This window comes from Anguilla anguilla, chromosome 8, assembly GCF_013347855.1.
Source record: "Anguilla anguilla isolate fAngAng1 chromosome 8, fAngAng1.pri, whole genome shotgun sequence".
NCBI lineage: Eukaryota > Metazoa > Chordata > Actinopteri > Anguilliformes > Anguillidae > Anguilla > Anguilla anguilla.
In genome coordinates, this window is record NC_049208.1 from 13329985 (window position 1) to 13342356 (window position 12372).

General features: G+C 43.1%; 1 protein-coding gene across 5 annotated transcripts in view; it reads right to left on the minus strand.

Annotated features, from left to right (window-relative positions):
* The window catches only part of LOC118234146 (catenin delta-2-like), a 178390-nt gene that overhangs the window by 56379 nt on the left and 109639 nt on the right, over positions 1-12372 (minus strand). The window lies entirely within an intron of this gene.

The window sequence follows — 12372 nt, forward strand, 5'->3', positions numbered from 1 at the left end:
GAGCTGCCATTTCAAAGAATGGAGAATGTTGAGTTAAGTAAGGAAATGAAAGGACACCTATTTAAATGTGCTGCTCAAAGCTGAGGAGCGCCGAGTAGATTAGACTGGGCCCGGGCCAGAGTGCCAAGTGCTTGTTTGGCGTGTGCTTTCATCGTCCCGGCACAGAAAACTAAAACTGGAAAGAGAGCTACGCAGACAGGCCCGGTCTATTTCTGTCCCATAATGCTTTCTCACAGCTGACAGTGTGCATTTTTAAACAGCATTTGAAAGATGAAAGACGCTGCACCACCACCCCCCCCCCCCCCTCCATTCTTGCATACATCATTAGTGGAAAATGAGTTTATTTCAAAGCAAAAAATTATGATTAGGAACTCATTAACGGTGAATGTGTTTGCGCAAGCTGAGAAAAAAAAATGGGCATATGGATTTCAAGGGGATCCCAACTTCTTTATTTGCTGTTTTGAGTGTAGAAGAAGCTACCCCCAATTTCATCATTCATCTTCAGAGTCATTCACTTTTGCAAAAGCCTTGAAGGCATGTACTCTTATGGGAAACTATGTTTCATCTGAAGACTGTTGTATGGTGCTTCAACTATGGGGTTCAATTACTACAGAAGAGTGCCTGCTTGGATGCACAGTGCCAACTATTGTACGTCCATTGGTCTGTTAACTGTTTACGCTGCATTGAATTACATTCACTTAGTAGATGCTCTTATCCAGAATTACTGTCTGTATAATGTGAGAACATAAGTGCATCCTCCTGAATTATCCAAGCACCAGTGATATACAATGGCTAAGAATACTCCCGGACCAGTGCGACACAGTTAGAGAACTAAATAGTTCTGTGGAAGCCTGGAGCCGTGACATTATATTAAATACATCAAAACATGTCTGTACTCCAAAGATTACTTCACAAATGTGTTATTTTTAATTACACATTTTTAAGTGATAATGCACCACAATGTTTTGGGAACTGGGTTTGAAACTCTGAGGTGGTAGGTTTGATAGCCAGGTGGAGAGATGTTATTGCACCCTTTAGCACGGTACCGAGTCTGAATTGCTTTGGTAGCTATCCAGCTGTAAAAATGGCTTGTACATAAAAGGATGTACGCTTTGTAAGTCACTCTGGATAAAACTGTCTTCTGAACGCCTAAAATGTAAATGCATTTGATAGTTGATCTTTAAAGTGGTGGCCCGCTGGTAATTTTCTTGTGAACATTAAGTGGCGGGCGTAAGATATGGTCCCCTGGACAAGCTTCCCTAAACTGATATCAGGAAATCTTTTTTGATAATTCACGGGGTACTTTTTACTGATTTGTGGGTTTGTGAAGACTAGAAAAAAATCATCTCACTCTTCCTGTTGCACTCTTAGCAAAAAGCTGCTAAATCTTGTGAGCTTAATTTATAATTTGCATTTACATTTATCAGTGCAGAGGATATGCAAGACAATGTAGTGAGTTATGACTATGATTACAGATTTGCTCAAAAGAATATACTGTCAATACATACAATGATATAAACTGCACAGTGATATGTGTGTGTCTTTTCATTTTTCTCCTTATTCTATAGTTGTGGATTTCTGATGGCAAAGGTTGCACGATCATACACTATATGCAAATCAGCACCCCATTTCTACGGAGATTATGCAGTTTTATGGGGTTGTTGCAAGTGACAAGGCTTTCCAGCCATTAAAACTGGCCCAGGATGATCTTACAGGCCCATTCCAAATCCCTGCAAACTGATTTTGCCCAAATCACTGTTCCAGGACCAGTGTTATGTATGGGCCAACATGGGTGATTCAGTCAAAGATGCACACATGTACCAAGGCAATGGAGGATTTCCTGATTCCTTTTGCAGTCAGATGTCTTCTTTGTCAATTAGCACTTAATTAATTACCCATTTAAACAACACCTTAGCTCACCTAATGCGGAACATGTACTGTATTTAATGCCAGACCTCTGCTGAATCTGAAACTACATCTCTTGCTGCCTAATACAATATGTTCTATTTCCCTCTTGCACCTACTATGGCATTTAGCTTTATGTTTTAACTTCAGGCTGTGACCTTGATGACTCAGCACTGTTTGTTGGCTATTACTGCATTCATGGAATTATAAGTAAGTATGAGTAAGATTCTCTAGGAAAGAGCATCTTCTAGCTGCTAGGTGTAGTAAAACCTACACATATTTAATGTAAGCATTTAATTCAAGATCCCCAAGCAGACATATCACAGTCAGGGCCTTAACATACGTTCACGCAGTACGTACACGCTCCAAACACATGTGGTGCCCTTGCTTTTAATAAAGATGTAACTAACAACTTTCAACTCCTGGCACCCATTAACTTTTACATAATTATCTGGAGGATTTAATATATTTAGTTACTTTTCCAAAGGAAACACAAAACAGTTTCTATAATCCACTGTTCAGAAACCTGTTTGCATTTTATTGATTTGAAGAAAACTTATATCACATAGAGAAAGAAGAAAAGACATACGATTTGTGTCAGTCACAGCATTTCCTGGCCACTGAATTGTCTTTTAAATAGTGACTGATCCTTTCTCATGCTCATGTGTAGACTCGCTGATTACCTTAATCCCTGTGTGCTGTGCCTCCAGAATGGGGGGGGGGGGAATAAAATAATCAACGCTGTGCAGCAGTGTGTCGAAATCGCTGCATGACCCAAACTGATCAGCAGCACCAGCCTACTCGTCAGCCATGCAAATCTGGCAACCACCCACATCTGGCAACCCTGGTGTCCGGCGACTGACAGCTCCACACAGGGAGCTGCTGATTGGAGAGATGCGCAGCGGATAATGAGAGTGGACAAGCCCCATCAGGAGAGCTGATTGGACGTGCCACCCCGTAATTCATCATCGTCCTATTTATAGCACGCGCCAGCTGAATCCTGAATCATTCGCTATGTATGTAACCATTCTGTCAAGAGGCAAAAGACCCCATTAGAATCCATTACGCTGTCTGTTGTGTGACCCAACTCGCATGCTGAAATTGCAGAAAAGGGGGAAAGCAGATTCACCTAAAAAAGAAAACTGTGAGAGGACAGAGTTTATCAACGGAAATTATTTATATTGACGTCTCCCAGGCAGTGATAAGAAAATGAGCCCCAAAAATGGGTAGAGCAATTTACTAGAGCAGTTTGATTGAGCAGCTAACATGGTGGCTCCTCCCATTTCAGGATTCATGAAGCCTCACTCTCTGCCATCACACCATACCTAACAGAACCGAAACCCCTCATGTTTCTGTCTGAAGAACTAATGTATGTTTTTTTGGAAGTCGCAGCACAGAAAAGGAGGCTGCAGGATCTGAGCCATAAGTCAGTAGCCTTTTTGCATTTTAGAATTCTTACAGAGGCCCTGGAAGACTTCTTAAGCTCCCATTGGTCCCCCTGGCCCTTTCGCCCACTCTAACAGCTGAGCTGACTGACGTGGGCGTCGCCCCCACAGTGAACTGTGCAGCTACGGGTGACTGGCACGCATAAATAACTCTCCACAAATGATTTCTGAGGAGTTCCAGATCAATAACGGCATTAATAAAACAACAGAGGAGCTCTTCTGTCCTCCTTCCCTGCGCAGTGATCTACATTTTAGCCCGGAATCCTGACCGTGTCACTAGCCTGACAGGGTGTGTGTAATTTTCAGCACTACCCAGGTAGGTAGGATTTCAGTTTGGAGGGCACTACCTGTTTCAGTGGCAGGGATTGAATCAACATTTGTCCCTTGACAAATAATCAAGCAAGCTATTTTTTATTTTTCACCGAGTTTGCAGAGAAGAGTTGTACTGTTTGGATTTACTTATACGCGTAAACATACGGTAAGTAAACAATGAAGACTAATGTTAAATCCCTTCATTGTGAAAGAGTCTACCTGCATCAGTCATCTAAATAGTTCAGGCCTCTGATTCTGACTGCACAGCCCAGCAGATGGACTGCATGGTGACAGAAAAAATGAGGGGCTTATTTTTATATTACTCTCTTAAATAAAGGGCCTTTTTGAGTGGGACCAGATTATAGGGTAAAAGCCTGGAATGTACAACTTGATAATCTGGTTCTACTTCATTACCTCCAAAACAGATTTTGTTCTTTTCAGCGTCAGATTAGATTTTTTATTTTTTGACTGGATTGTACTGCATTGATTCTGTTATTCATTACATTTAAAACCATTTCCTATTTCATCATTAAAATAGCAGTATAGTATAATTAACAGTTCTACACTTTTGAGGAAAACTAGCACACTTACATCATGATTCAATCTATTTATCAAAGCTGACACTTTAGTAAGCCATGGAGTTTTGTTAGTCATTTATTGGTTTACATCTTTGACAAAGTACTTACAGACATTTAATAGATGCATGTCTCATAATCTTAATGGGAATGTGTCCTATAATATTTACGCCTCTGAGTTTCATGGGAGCTCACAAAACTCAAGCATTTTGCAAGGAGGGAATCACACCCTGTGTGATCACTGCATGCGGACCACAACTGGAAGAAGCCATTACTGATGCTCTCACAGCACCACGAAACTCATTAAACTGTCAGATGTAACCTTCAACATGGCTGCATGAATTATCCTCCCAAAAAAGGCAACTGCCTGCTGTTTGGTTGCCGTGTGGGGCACCAGTGGTTTAATTAACTCCACCTCTAATACGGAAAACCAAACAAACGGGGAGAGGAAGTCAATGCACACCTTGACAGAACCAAAACCCAGGCCTAACACTCCTGTCAGAAACAAATCCAGAACCGCTGATGACAAGCTGAATTTGGCAGCAGCAAAACTTTGGTATGCTTTCATTATCGCCTCTCTGAGGACAACAGTTGGAAAGAAAAACTGAATAGACCAGATGGACGGTCTCAGGAAGAGTTAAGTTCAGTTAGTCTGAATTTTTGCTTTTACTTAGCTGAAAGCATTCAGCGAGATAAAAGACTAACAACAGGCATTTCTTTAAATAGACACTGTACTGACTCCACACCGATACATGTTGATCTTCTTTTTGTGGCCATTTGATTGCTGCTCTGGCATCCTTTACAATAAAATCCTTAAATGACTTATGGATGCTCGCAAATCTGCCATCCTGAGGTCACTTCTAAGAGCTGAATACCAGCTGCTTCATAACAGACAGAGCAATGAGAGCTGATCATGTTTTCATAATGATATCACTTAATGGGAAGCTTAATAAAAGGGGTCTCCCAGCTATGTAAAGGCCAATATTGGTTACGTTCCCCACAACGTCAGGTAATAATCACATCTGGGTTTGAGTTAATAAGTGCATAAATAAATAAACTACAGCCCTTATTGATTTTTTTTGCCGTTTTGAGGCTGACTGGAGAAAGCTGAAAGCGAGGCATTCCTATTCCGCGTGCAGCTGCAGTGGGCGTGCAGGGAGACTGCTAAATTCCCCTTAATTAGCTGAAGAAACAGACAAAGCTTGACTAACAGTGTTGGGCAGATGTTGCTGTAAATTCATATGCTCCCACAGTATGTAACACAGTCAGAAATGAACACAGGACACGAATGATCTTCACGATGAATCATCAAGAATACAGCTTCCACCAGAGGAGTCAAATTTACATGAATATGCATGCGTGCCAAGTCACGTATATATTCAGCAATAATAGCACAGAGTATGACACTGAATTTCAGTTATGTGCAATGGTGTCTGCGTAAAAACTAACATGCCTCCTATCTACCCCATCCATCTGCTATGACTCTTCAAAGTAATGATGAATTCCTATTGATAGCAATGGTAAGCATACACAATCGTACAGTAAGCATAGCATGGTGTACGCATATATGAACATCATGATGAACAATTAGTAATTAATGGTGATTAATTCAAAATGAATTCAGAAACACGCAGCATCATCACGCTCAGCGAATTATGATACGTTTCATACACAAATCTTCCGCTGAGAAATTTCCTTATTATCAGTAATTATATAAATCTGGTTTAACCTCCAAGGAGAAATCATTATTATAGGCATAGGAATTAAAGATGATACTATAATAACACCTTTAATTTCACAGTTTCACAGGACACACAGGTCATATTATAACTTTTATGTTTCTGTACAATGTTAACCAGTCACACACACAAATCAAACACTTGCGGGAGGGACATGACCTAATATTCTCAAAATTAAAATTTTGCCAAACCACAGCAAAATAAGATCTATTAATGGATATCATCATCATTTATGAAATATCATACATATATTATATATGGATTGTTATACATCTACATTTAAAGGTGGGTATGCATGAAATTAGAAGTTGAAATATGTGACACGTTTTGACATACAGTATTAGTAAATATATTTTTATCTCAGAATTTGACCATACAATAGTTATAACTCCTTCATACAGGCATTTTGCCACCACTGAAAAAATAGAGGCTGTATGCTGCAACCCACTGACAGCGACTTGGAAACCCAAGACTCCAGTGTGATTACCTGGCCCAAAGATGAACTTGCAGCAGTTGAACAGCATTCTTGAAATAAACTATGAAAAACGAAACGAAAAAAGGAATTAATGAGTCAAAGTAAAGGCGTGGTTTTTCAAGGAAAACCCAAAAGGAGTGTCCTTGGGTGCATGATTTAAAATCTTAAGTGGCAGAACAGCATTTGAGTCATCAGCCAGCGTCCTAATGAGGGTGCTTCTGAAAAGGGCAGTGGAGCTGGGGATGTCTGACATCAGTGCCAGTTGACACAAGTTAGAGGCCCAGCTAACAGGTTTTAGTTCCCAGAACATTCCAGGAAAGTTGTAAATAAATTCTCTTAGCAAATACATTTGTCCAGATTTCTGGCTGTTGCCTGACCATTATTCAATTTACATCAAGTCACAGGGAACACTGCAGGAGCAGGCTAAGAACGTTAGGCAATGCATCCCTCCACCCTGAACTGACCACTTAATTTAAAATAAAACTGTGTAACAAGAATTCGGTAAAATTTGTCGCAAAAAAGCAAGGACAGATCACAGTGCTGCAGAGTACAACTGTAGGCCATGCTATGAATGCTACTGAATGCTCATTATTATTGTTTTTTTTAAGTGTGTGAAACACAAGAACATCTGTCCATTAGCATAGGACCAAGATACTGGGAAACTCATCACAGGGTTTATTTTGAATAATTAATTCAGTATTTTATTTATTTATTACCGATTTGGACACAATTTTTCTCCCAAATTTAGAATATCCAAATGTGAGTCTAGAGCTAATAATGTGCCAACCACACTGATACATGTACACTCCTTTGATGATCCCCTACAAGCCAATCACTATTTTCCCAAACCACAGGCCATACATTGCTGTAAGAGAGCTTGGAACAGGCAAGAGTCTCGATGATGGCAACCGGTAACCTGTGGGGACACTGGTCTGGGGATGTCATTAGCCAGGCCTGGCAACTTCGTTCATATTAATCAGGGGAATGTGAGATTATGCATTTATGATTATGATTTATGCGTTTCTCATACAATCTGGACAAGAGCCTTTACTAACAGAGTCACTTTTTATGTATTCTTTTTCTTAGCTTAGCAAGCACCCCTTAATCAGATAATTAGAGACAGAATGAATTTCGCTCACACTACCCGTCATGCTGCAGTATTTGCCTCTCCTGGGATTCCATCTCGCAAACTCTGGCCTACACTGCCATTTCCCTGACCACCGCACCGCAGTGCTGCCAGGCATTTGAGAGCAGCCTGTCCCACAGTTTCAAGTGGTGCGGTCCCCGTGGGCACAGTCAGTTTAATCTCAGCACGTCAGTGCGCTTCGCTGAGCGGGCCTAAGAGAGGGAGACGTTTCGGCGAAAAACTGGCAATTCAATCAGCCGCAGACAGCGCGAGCAGCACTTTATCTTCTTAATTAAGTGGACACAAACAGCACAGCAGGCCGTGGACACGCTGCTCCCTGAATTAAGGCTAAGATTCTTATTTACGGGCTGACACCACGGTCCCGAACGGGGAGCCCGTCAGGAGCCTCAATCGATAGCAGAACCGCGGAGTGGCAGGACGGAGTAGATTAATCACGCCAAACGCACTTCTCCTGGAATCCTGCTTCTCAGAGAACCTTCATGTCCGCCCCTGCTTCAAAAATCAGGCACGTCACGGGAGAGACAGGCCTGATTCAGGCTGCCATGTTAGTAGTTGGTGCAATTGCATCAATTTTACGTCATATTGGTAGTTGGTAGAAAAATGTACATTTTCTGTCAGAAATGACATCTGAATGCTCATCGCTGGCCAGAACTTATGTGAAAAGAAAACAGCTCGGATAACTCACTGATTCTCAAAAAAATAAAATAAATTTAATAAGCAAATATTGATATTTGCTCCAAAATGAAACAGAAATAGGGCCTGCAACAAACATGAAGATATTGATAACATCACTCATCCTCTCAAAATCTGTTTGCAAATTAGAGCAAAACAAAAAAGACAGGGCCGCTGGTTGGCTTGTCCAGTAAAGGCACCATTCTAATTTTAGTGCACAGATGGGACTGAATCCTGAATTCACCACTGCAGACTGTGGCTGGTAGCCCCTCAGGTCAACAGAGAACTCATCTGTGGGAAAGCCAATCTTGCAAGCTGATTTGTGAAAAGAAGGTGCTGCTTGTTGCATGCTTCAGGGTAGAGGCATGCTTGAAACTGCATCCTACTGAAATGATAGCAGTGGCTCCAGCAATGAGCACTCATTTATATGAAAGGGCATTCCAAACTGGGGTGGAATGAGCATTAAAACAGAGGGAAAATGAATAACAACAGAATATTTGGACTGTAAGATAACATAATGCAAGTCCATCCATTATGGACCAGGAGGAGGGGGGGGGGGCTCATTAATGATTTCTAGAATTCTCTATCACTGTCCCATTAGGGAGTCACTGACACCACTTAGGCTGAAAACAATCACAGTTCCCCAGGTGCCATGTAAACAGATCCAGTCACCCTCATTCCCTGTCAAACACTAGAATATGATCCTGAAATGAATGCGTCATTCATTTTCTGAATTTTCTACAGAATTTTCCTGCATGTTATGCAAATATTATTATTATTTTGCTTATGTACCCCCTGCTTTCATCCCTGTCTAATTGGATCAGGTGACAGCGCGGTTCCACAGGCCGTGCTCTCCTGCAGGTACGGCGTTAGCGTCTCCGCGGGCAGCGGGCTCCTGCTGTTGCGCGAGTTCGCTCTAAACGGCACACAGACGCCGCTGGCTGCGGCGGCGCTTTGAGACAGCCAGACTAATAAACAGGCCTTGAAGGCACTCCCTGCTGTTTGCTTAGCAGACAGCTTTATCTCGACTGACTAGCCGAGGCCCGTGTTCTACAGGTTATCCGGTCCTACGGCGAGGTGTCTGCCGTGGAGATCCAGGATGACTCGCTCGCCGCTCAAGGGTGCAACGTCTGCTGTTGCCAAACCTGGGACACGGACCAGCAACCTCTTTGGATTTTTGGTTTCCTTAACCACGCACTGAACACCACTGGCACAGATCTCAGCGATCTCAGATCTCCTAGGTGTTTGTTTCAGTACGCCTGACTGCAGTGGAGGGCATTTCGGCACGGCTCCTGAGTGACTGGCAGCCCAGGATCACAATGCCCTCCTCTGTCCCTCAGATGGGCTCATGAACTTCAAATCACTCTGCCATCAGTGCACTGTTTCCAAAAACAGAAGAAAGATGGAACATCCAAAACTCATTCGGCCTCCACTGCACTGCTGTAGAGGCATGGGTCTCTGGTTCTACAACAAACATCAGTGGATACAGCTGCACTGGCAGATTGCAGCCGTCTGACTGGCCAGTGGAGTTGATTGGCAATTGACCAATGAGGCCACTTTCATCTCTGCGGATTACAACACTACCCCACAGGACCCTTGGCTGCAGTCGGCACCAGAGTGGTCCAAAGACAACCCAGCTTTACGCATACCCTCTACACATAAGTGTCTGAATGGACTGCAGCACTCAAAATGTTCAAGGAACAGTAGAAATGTGAGCTCTGGGTCTTTATCATGCACCCACCCCCTAGCAGGAGGAAAGTCATGAACGAAATGAGCCTTGTGATTGCTGCTTTGCTGGCACCTCAAACCAAATCCATCTCAGAGACTCATTTATGCTTTCTTAATGTGGACATCCAGCACAAGACATGTTAAGGCCTGTTTGACGCTTGGCGCAGATTGGCCAAGTAGATAGCAAGCTGTGTATTTGCTTAGTACACATAGCCATAGTCTTTTTAATATAAAACGAAAAAGCTCATTTACATTACTTAACATATTTGCTTATGTTTCAAAAACCTTTTCCAGGGTGACATACAGATCGCGTGTGTACATATAACCCGTTTGCTCTCCCGGATACGAACTGCAGTAATTCAGCCGCTTCCATTGCCCACAAAGGAAACGTTAACATGAGAATACAATCCTTGTTACTACGGCACAAGCTCAGTTACGGAGCCCAGTGCACTAGCAAAACCCGCACTGAGAGAAGGCCGCCGCAGTGTCTGGAGAGGAGAGATATTTCCCCGGAGACTGCTGTAGTGTTTGTTCAGGAGTGACCCGCTACGCTAACTTCTGACAGGCTCCAGATGTACTTTTACAGCTTCTGTGTGTTTTCTGTTTGCTATTCGTTTGTTGCTGCTTTACAACCCGCCGCCTCTGCCCCCCCCCGGTTGTAGCTCTTCGGTGTTCCCCCTCCCCCCCCCCCTTCCCTCCAGACACACCAATCAACTTCCTGAACTTTATCGCTATTGATCTGTGGCGGAAGAAGAGGAGGAAGACAGCATTTATTTTCTCAAGGTCTTTTTTTTTGTTACCTGAGGGGGATCTTGGGGGGCCCGGGCAGTCGGGGCAGCTGCGCGGAAGGCCCCCGTACCATCAGCCCAAATGCGATCCGACACTTTGGGCTCCCAGGCGGAGAGAAACGGAGGAGAGCGCGTAACCGTCGTGTGCGAGGTGCTCTCCGTCATTACAGCCCCACGCAGGCTCACGTGGGGCCTGCCTGCTTTTACCCTCCATCCCCGAAACCATTTGCTCCCCATCGCGGGACGCTGCGAAGCATTACCTACAATCCAGCAGCAGCCGGCGAGAGGGCTTTAGTGCCAAACGCTCTCTCGTCACACCTACGAGGCAGTTTTCTTCCCAGCTCTTTCTCCTCCACCCATAAAAGTGTAACAAGCCGCGGGCTTGTAGAGCAGGATTTCTTTCTCACTTTCTGCGGAAAAGGCGACTGCGGATTTATTGCTTCGCTCGTTCGTACCCGCGCCGTGTGAGCGTGATACAAGCTGAATTCATGCTCATTAACAATGAATGGGATTCGGCAAATCTCGCGCTCTCTTTCTTATCTTTTCAAATGGCAAAGTTTTCCCAACTGCCTATGGCTCTTTGAGCTGCACAGGCATAGCACTACGGCACCCATGCAGCCGTACCCTAGTCTGCAGTCTCCTCAACCACTGTGCTGTTCCCTGTAGATCCCCCATTACCTCCCTATTGTCATGTAGCCTTGCTTGAAGCACTGAGGTCACAGTTCTCAGTGGAGAACAGAACTCCCCCGCTAAGCTAGGTTCCTGCTGAGATTTGTTCCCACTGGGCAGGTTTTTCTTGCCACTGTTTGAGTTTTTTTGCATCCTTTTTTGAGGAGGTTCAGATCTAGTCATTCCTATCGTTCCTAATTTTTCTATTTTCCTGTAAAACATCACTGTGATAAGGACGGTACAACGTGATATACAAATAAGACTGAAACTGAACTGAAATCCATGCTCCTCACAGAGGGAAAACAAGTTGTGAAAACTTTCAATGACAAAATTTATTTTGTCATTGAAAGTCCTCTAAAATAACTATGCATGTATAGTTTTGATACAATGCTGAACCATTAATGGGAAGCTAGTCTTGCATTTCAAACACACTTGGGCTTCTCCTTGGCTTCTAGGTTATTTCCAGTGATGCTCATGTATTTACAGTAACGTATCACTTAATCAACAAATGACTTCTGAAATGTGTGTCTCCAGCCCCTGGTTTGATTAGATACAGTTTTGAGAAGTGGTCAGTAATATACACAATCATTTTCCCACTGTGACCAGATCATCTACAGCAGCGATTTTTCACTTCAGTCCTAATTGCTGTACCAAACACTGTAACCATTAAATGCTTGACACCTTGACAGCCTGGCTGTGTTTAATATCTAATAAAGTAATGTTAAACACTTTCTGGAACATTTCCTGCAGATCGTCTTAGTCCCAGTTTCCCTGAGTCTCAAATCAACATTCAGTTCCTTTCATAAACTGAATGTAGAAGGCATTAAGAGCACCCTGATGCCCCTGCGTGTCCTTCTAAACGTGTTTCCAGAGAGACCAACTCAAGAGAGAACTGAGCTGAAACTAAAACATACATA